Genomic DNA, 7,853 nt, shown 5'->3' on the forward strand with positions numbered 1-7,853 from the left:
ATAAAGAGAAGGATTATTTTCATATAACCTATACACAATCTCTTGTATACTACTTGATTCATCTCTACATTACTTATTATATTTAATGGAACATAAATGCTATTTAAATAGTTTTGTATTGCTGAGGGAATAATGACAATAATGTCTGTACACGTTCAGTACAAAAGTAAACATTGTATGCTTAACTACATTTTATTCAAGGTTGGTTTGAATTCACAGATGTGGTATGCATGAATATACAGGGCCAAATCGTGTGTGTGTGTGTGTGTGTGTGCAGAAAAAAAATTCAACCCCCTGTACCTATCAATTACTTAATAAAACTTTACTCCTACATTTGAAGCTGTCTGTATTGTCTACAGTCTTTCCCAAATATAACTCTTTGCCTCTCTACCTCAGAAAATCATCATTCATCCTCAGTTTTGAGAAAGTATAATTCCTTTGACTTTTATTATTAATTATACTACATATGTAGGTGTCTCTAAATAATACATTATTTAACTTTGTAAGTTTTAAAATGTTCTGTAAAGATGCATGCTGTATAGACTTCTATAACGCTCTTTCCTTATTCAACATTGTAATTTTAAAAGCCTTTCATGTTTCCGTCTTATTTAAATATATGCAGTTTATAAATTAGCCTCTTAACTGAAGATACTGAAACCTACCTCAAAGAGAATTCTTGAGAGATAATGAATACAAAATTCTTATAGCAGTGCTTGATTCATTGTAGTTGTTCAATAGTGCATATATAATATATAATGTTATAAAATTAATATATGTAGTATTGTATTCTGGACAACCAAATATGTTACTTGTTAGAAAACCATCATGCCAGCTGAATTTGTGCAAATGCGATCGGGAGCACTTTATCACCCAAATATAGCTATTGGGGAACTGGTGGGCTAAAATGGTGGCAACAATTTTTAGACTCCAATTTTCCAACTGGTCACTCGCAGGATGACAAGTCATAATTTCATGGTAAATTTGCACATCCCCGGGAGAGAGGAGGTGGCGGCTGCGGTTCCTCCTTCGCACGCTCCCCGAAGGTGTCCCGCCGCTCCAGTCCGTCCAGGCCGCCGCCGCCAGGAGCAATTGGGCGCTGCCCTGCGGGTGGGCTCAGGCCAAGGTGGACGCGGCAGGCTCCGCAGGCGGCGCCCGGCGGCGGAAGAGGAGCTTCACGCACCGCAGCTGCGCTGGGTTCATGGTTCTGTCCTGAGAGCACGACGAAGCGTTTTTCATTCCAAGTTGCAGCAGTAGGAGAAGCAGCCGCGGCGACCGCAAAAGCCCGAGCTATTGGGAGGCGGAAGGTGGGTGGTCCTGAACCCGCATCTGCGGCAGGACACCCATCTGTCGGGTACCTGAACAGCTCGGAAGGCCAGGCGCGGGGGTCGCGTAAGTCAGAGACCGGCGTCAGCCCGCAGCGCCGGATTTCATTCTTTCTGTGGTTAAATCCTGTTCCGTTGTGTATGTACACCACATTGGCTTTATCTATTTATCCCTTGATGGACACTAAGATTGATTCTATATCTGGGCTACTGTCAATAGAGCCATGATAAACATGAGAGTGCAGATATCTCTTAAATATACTGATTTTATTTCCTCTTAATGTACACTCAATAGTGAAATTACAGGATTAGATCGCAGTTTCATTTTTAGGTTTTTCATTTTTGTTTTGTTTTGTTTTGTTTCTGTTTTTGTTTTGAGAAACCTGTATAGTTTTTCATGAAGTTTCTAATAAAAAAAAAATCAAAAAATGTACTAAATTTACACTCATGCCAACTGTGTATAAGTGTTCCTTTTCCCCCACATCCTCGTCTAACTTTATCTTTTGTCTTCTTGAAAACGGTCATTCTAAATGGAATGAGATACTATCTTATGTGGTTTTGGATTGCATTGTTCAGATAATTAGTGATGTTGAGCATTTCCTTGTGTCTTCTTTGGAAAAATGTCTATTCACATCTTATGCTCACTCTTTAGTTGGATTCTTTGTATTTTTATTGCTGTCGAGTCTCATATATTTTGGATATTAACTCCTTGTCAGATGAACATATTTTCTATTATTTTATAGGCTGTCTTATCACTCTGTTAATAGATTGTATGCTGTCCAGACGCTTTTATTTTAATATTTTATTGATATTAAGTTTTCTGTTTTCTAACTTGATACAAAGGTTAGAGTTTTCCCTCAGCTTCACAGGTTATCTGTCTTCTATCTCACTGCTTTTAAGAGTTTTTCTTCTTTTCGGTGTCAGGCAGTTTGATCATTCTTTTTTCAAGATGTATTTTATTTATAATTGACACATAATCATTGTACATGTTTATGGGGTACAGTGTGATGTTTCAATGCGTGTATATTCTGTACAATGATCCAATACGGGTAATTTGCATAACTAGCACTTTAAACATGTATTATTTATTTGTGCTCATAAAATTCAAAATCCCCTTTTCTAGCTGTTAGAATAAATAGTACTTTATTATTAGCTGCATTCCCTGTGTAATAGAACATTAGACTTTATTCTCCCTGTCTAACTTTAACTTTGTAACTTTGACAAACCTCTCCCCATTGCTTCATCCCTTCATTCTCCCTAGCATCTGGTAACCACCATCCTACTCTCTTCTTCTATGAGATCAACTTTTTTAGATTTCACGTATGAGTGACATCATGTGATCTTTTTCTTTCTGTCACTGGCTTATTTCACTTAACATAATGTCCTCTGGGTTCATCCACATTGACATAAATGACAGAAGTTCATTCCGTTTTATGATTGAACGTTATTCCTATTTGTGTGTGTGTGTGTGTGTGTAACATTTTCTTCAGTCATCTGTAAATGGGCACTTATACACTATTGGTGAGAATGTAAATTGGTACAAACATTCGGGAAATCAGCATGGAGGTTTTTCAAGAAATTATAAATAGAACTACCATATATAAGATCCAGCAATCTCACCACTTGGTATATATCAAATGGAAATAAAATCAGGATGTCCAAAAGATAATTGCACTCCCATGTTTATTGAAGCAGTATTCACAACAACCAAAACCATTATTTCTTTTAAGTATTTCTTATTTTTTTTTTTTTACTCATTACACTCTAAATTTTGATGGGATTCATGCCTTGTTTCTAATTTCTGAAAGGTAGGAGCCACGAATTCATTGAATATTGCCTTCTTGTTTATAAAGTCTAGTAAAACAATTAAATTTTTTTATTTCTTTTCATCTGGTCTTCATGTATAAATAAATATATTTGTACTTTGTATTAATTTGCCTCCTATGGAGTATATGACTACATTAATTGTACCCAGCATTTCAGTTTACTAGTCTTCTCATTAGCTCAGTCTATTTTAATAATGTAATTTGTATGCCGTACATTAAATTTTTTACTACATTTTCAATACTTTACTTTCCATTTGCCTCTTTTCCAAATATGATTTGATAAGCTCATAGGTTTTTTCCACATTATTTTGGTTTCTTGTTTTTTCATGATATTGGCAAACATTTAAATATAAACCTCATATCTGAGTTTTATGTGCCAGATAATTTATCTAATGCTTCATGCTAGTAGTGTATATCCTTTTCTGCAACATAATTTATGATTTAGTTCTCACATGTGGAAGACAGCACACTCCAGATGCCAGCAGGCAATTTATCTATGTTTATTCCATTTGCCTTGCCAGAAGCTGAACAACCCACATAGATCTGACATCCTTGTGATCAGATCCATCTGAATGGGGCACTGACCTCTTAGGTTGATACTTATTTGGATCATTACCTTTATTTTCTTCTGGTCCTGAGAAGTTTCCATATTTTTCTTTCAACTATATCAGGCATTTCGTGAATTCTTGCAACTTATTGGTAATTTTAGTTATCTGCATTAAGCTTTTAGAGCACGTTATTTTCCTGAAAAGCAGAAATATCAACATTTGCATACATGAATAAAATATTTTACGTAGATTTTCTATGGCATAGATTATCACTTCATGAGAAATTCCAAGTTTCTTCATTTGATATGCCACTCTCTTCGATAGAGAATTTTGGAATAATTTGTGATGTGGTTCCTTTTTCACCATTAGAAAATTATGTATTATGCACAAATGTCTGAAATACTTTACTGCAGTAAATAGTATATGGTCAGAATCATTGTTTCCTTTAACATAAAACTAATATGGGCAAAATTGTTCACCTGAATTCAGATCTTTTGGCTTCAATTGCCATTCTACTTCATTAGCATTTCCCTACCTCCATAAAAGCTATCATTTAAATTTTTTGTTTAATTCATAATTTACTGAAAAGAGTGTTTTAAAAACTTTTATAATGTTTGTATTGCAATTGAGGACATTTTCAATAAATATCTTAAACTTGAGGTCCTCGCTAAGTATTCCTTTTGTACTAGAACTCAGATTTCTCTGGTGCAACTCCATTGCCTGCAATAATATTTATGAAAACTACAAATACCGGCACACTATTTCAATACTCTACTCAGTTGTTCCTATCTAAATATCTTGTTAGCTAAGAAACAAGCCAAATATAAAATGCTGAATATGTAGTACCAATAAACAGATCCTTCACAGAAGAAGACAGTAAAACACTAATTTTCTGCAATATGTCACTAGTTTATTAGCTCTTCAATAAGATTATTCAGGTTATATCAAGTATAAGAGGTTCTTTTATCTAGGTTCTAAAGGTCATAAAAAACGATGCATATAGTCAGATTTAGTTTTATAAACTTTTGATGTTTCTCTCTCTTTTTTTTTTTTTTTTTTTTTGAGACGGAGTCTTGCTCTGTCGCCCAGGCTGGAGTGCAGTGGCACGATCTCGGCTCACTGCAAGCTCCACCTCCCGGGTTCACGCCATTCTCCTGGCTCAGCCTCCTGAGTAGCTGGGACTACAGGCGCCCGCCACCGCGCCCGGCTTATTTTTGGTATTTTTAGTAGAGACGGGGTTTCACCATGGTCTTGATCTCCTAACCTTGTGATCCGCCCACCTCGGCCTCCCAAAGTGCTGGAATTACAGGCTTGAGCCACCGCGCCCGGCCAAACTATTGATGTTTCTCTTGCTGTGCATCTTACTGTAACTATAGGAGAAAAAGACAAATGTACATTTAAGTTATTAGTGGTTACATGAGTTTTGCTTATATGGATTTTTGCTTATATGGATGTCGTAAATGACAAGATAAAATAAAATAATGAAGTTTGATAAACTCATCTGTGCCCTGTAAACTTTAGTCCACTTACTGCATAACTTGAGTCAGTCACTATTTATTAGTTTAAAAAGTGATTTTTGCAAGCTGCAAACCAAACTTTATTACACATTTCTGAACCAGGAAAGGGTAAACTCTGACACAGTTCCTGTGTGCCACAGACTCTTTGGGGAATAAAAGTTCTGCAAAAAATAAAATAAAATAAAATACATAAGAGTTTCCAAACTTTATTTTTAAGAAAGCTTGAGTTTCCCTCTATGATTAACCTGCACTCTGCGTTCCCTTTTACCCAAGGCATGGTCCTTAGGTCATTTTTTTAAGGTTTAGTTTCTGGGAAGTTTTCAGCAAACCTATCTCATGCTTTGTCCCAGTTTGTTTGTTTTTGTTTTGGAGAAGGTGAACATCTTCAACTGAGGATTGCCTGTCCCCAAGCCTACACGTGTTTGCTGAAGCTGAAGCTGAATCAGAGTTTTCATTCCCAGCCATCCTTCCCCAGGCCCTCATTTTAACCAACCCATCTTCTCCAAAATCTTACTTTTGTTGCTGTCAGTAATTTCAGAAAGAACAGATGCAGGAGAATTATTTCTTTGAAAAGTTCCTTCACTTCCAATCTGCTCACTATGTTTTCCACCTCTTTTTATATTTTAGATTCTTCAGTGTCTATTTATCTTCATAGCCTGTTTCTGTAAACATATTTTACTTGTATTTTCTTTAATCATTTTCTTATTTCCAACTATTTTTTCTCTTTAGTTAGAGTCGGTCCAATTAATAATTCATCTTTCTTATCAAGGCGAGGGTGAGCTCTAACTTGTGGTTCACAGCCAGCCCAGGTATCACTGCTAGGGTGAGTGTAAAAGAGTAACACAGTCTCTCCAATTTTCACTTCATGACTATGCTCAAGTACATAAGGGTTACATTAATTTCCAGTTGAACAATCCATTTTCCATTAACAATTGTCCCCTTTTGACTGCCTTGATCTACAAGGACATAACTTTTTAAGTCATGGTCAAAATAAATTTCTGCATGAAACTTACTGACAATAACTTCAGGGATTCAAAGAGCGTGCTCAGGATCATTTTATCCTCCAATTGCAGCAGGTTTTACAGCAGTAATGATAAAGAGTGACCCTGTATAAAACTCAGGTGATCCAATGACAATCACTCTGATACACGGGCCAATTTCTTTTTCTCATTTTCCTCCTCAGTATATTCTGCATTTACGTTCCCTTCACTGGTAATGTGAGGAGGACTGCACTGGGGCCCTAATGGATGCTTGGGGAGCCAAGAGGCCACGGGAATGCAGGTATGGAAAGGCAGCCTGTGGCCCCCACCAGGACACGCCCTGACACCGTTGCCTGGAGCCAAACGGGGCTGTGGACAACAAGTGAGGGGGACGGCTGATGGCCCTCCCAGATCTGCAAGGTCTGGAAACTGGAAAACTCCTGAGAACTATTACATGTTCCTCAGCTATAGTAACAGCAGGAGGAGCCTAGGAGAAGTCGAGGGGCCAGAAGTGATCGGGCCCTGCCTGGCTTGAGCCAGAAACAGTGGCCAAGAGAGTTTTAAATAAAGTTTACATGTGGCTAGATAGGACCTGCTGATTACTCTTAAATTTTTTCCACATTTATTGAGCTATGATTTACACATTGAAAAGTGTATACATTTAGGGTGTAAAATAGAGTGCTTTGAGATGTGTATATCTTCCCACTTTTCCCCACTTCCTAGCCCATGGTAACTACATTCCAAAACATTACAAAACTCTCTCTGTTTTTTGTTTCTTTTCTTTTCTTTTTCCTTCCTTCCTTCCTTCCTTCCTTCCTTCCTTCCTTCCTTCCTTCCTTCCTTCCTTCCTTCCTTCCTTCCTTCCTTCCTCCTTCCCTCCCTCCCTTCCTTCGTTTCTTTCCTTTCTTTCTCTCTTTCTCTTTCTCCTCTCTCTCTGTTTCTTTTTCTTTCTCTTTCTTTCTTTCTGTTTCTTTGTCACTCTCTCTCTTTTTCTTTGATTCCACAAATGACATCACGCAGTATTTGTCTTTCTTCTATTTCACTTAGCATAATATCTTCAAGGTTTATCAATATTGTTGTAAATAAAATAATGTCTTTATTATAGCTGAAATTACCTCTCTCACATGGTTTATCCATTTATTTGTATCAGAAGAGTGCAGATACCCTTGGCTATACTGTTTTTATGTCCTTTGGCCACATACTCCAAATTGGGATTAATAGTACTTCTAATTTACTCATTTTAAGGAATCTACATACTATTTTTTAAACAACGGCTGCACCAATGGACATGCTCAGCAACAGTGTACAAATATTCTCTTTTCACTCCAACACTTTTTATCTTTTGCCTTTTTTATAATAGCTATCCTAACACCACGATAAGATGATATCTCATTGTGATTTTGATTTTAATTACTCTGATAATTAGTGATGTTGAGAATGCTTTTATATATCTGCTGTCCATTTTTAAGTCTATTGGAAAAAAGCTATTTACATATTTTGCCCAATCAATAATAAAATTGGTTTTTGTTTTGTTCTGCTGTGGGTTTTTTCATATTGATTAGTGTGACATATAATTTGGATAGTACCATATTATCTCACATATGGATTACAAATATTCTCTCCCCTGCAATATACTATCTCTGTATTCTGGTGATTATTT

General features: G+C 36.5%; 1 pseudogene; it reads right to left on the reverse strand.

Moving 5' to 3' along the window:
• Window positions 1-970: 970 nt before the first annotated feature.
• On the reverse strand, window positions 971-7,330 carry LOC111525690 (annotated as a pseudogene).
• Window positions 7,331-7,853: the final 523 nt, after the last annotated feature.

This window comes from Piliocolobus tephrosceles, chromosome 17, assembly GCF_002776525.5.
Source record: "Piliocolobus tephrosceles isolate RC106 chromosome 17, ASM277652v3, whole genome shotgun sequence".
NCBI classification, from domain to species: Eukaryota; Metazoa; Chordata; class Mammalia; order Primates; family Cercopithecidae; genus Piliocolobus; species Piliocolobus tephrosceles.